This window comes from Etheostoma spectabile, chromosome 11, assembly GCF_008692095.1.
Source record: "Etheostoma spectabile isolate EspeVRDwgs_2016 chromosome 11, UIUC_Espe_1.0, whole genome shotgun sequence".
NCBI lineage: Eukaryota > Metazoa > Chordata > Actinopteri > Perciformes > Percidae > Etheostoma > Etheostoma spectabile.
Genome location: NC_045743.1, coordinates 23518769 through 23519259, shown reverse-complemented (window position 1 = coordinate 23519259; position 491 = coordinate 23518769). Strand labels below are relative to the sequence as shown.

General features: G+C 57.8%; 1 long non-coding RNA gene across 1 annotated transcript in view; it reads right to left on the bottom strand.

Moving 5' to 3' along the window:
• LOC116698224 (uncharacterized) overlaps nt 1-491 on the bottom strand; it is a 6946-nt gene that overhangs the window by 628 nt on the left and 5827 nt on the right. The window lies entirely within an intron of this gene.

Here is a 491-nt window from a genome sequence, read left to right as displayed (position 1 = left end):
GCCAGTCAGGTAGTCAACAATCCAGAACACAAGGGGGGGATCCACCTGCATTGCTGTCAGCTTCTCACCCAGCAGGGCCAGCCGGATGGTGTTGAAAGCACTGGAGAAATCAAAAAACATGACCCTCCCCGTGCTCGCCGGCTTGTCCCGGTGGGCGTAGATGCGGTTGAGCAGGAAGATGGTGACATGCATCACATGGGGAAAGACTCCACTTAGCTGAGAGGCACAAACTGTGAGCACCCCAGGATGGATACCGTCAGGGCCTGCAGCCTTATTCGAGTGGATTCTGGTCAGCTGTCTTCTCAACTGATCAGCAGTGAGGCACACAGAGGTCACAGGTGGGGCAGGGGGAGGGGGAGTCAGGCTGGAGAGAGGTGTTAACCGGAGGGCTAGAGGTGGGGGAGGTAGGGATCTCCCAGGAGGAGGGCGAGGGACAGTGAGGAGGGGAGGGGGAAGTAGTGGGTTTGGAGGTGAGACAGCAGTTGTGTTAA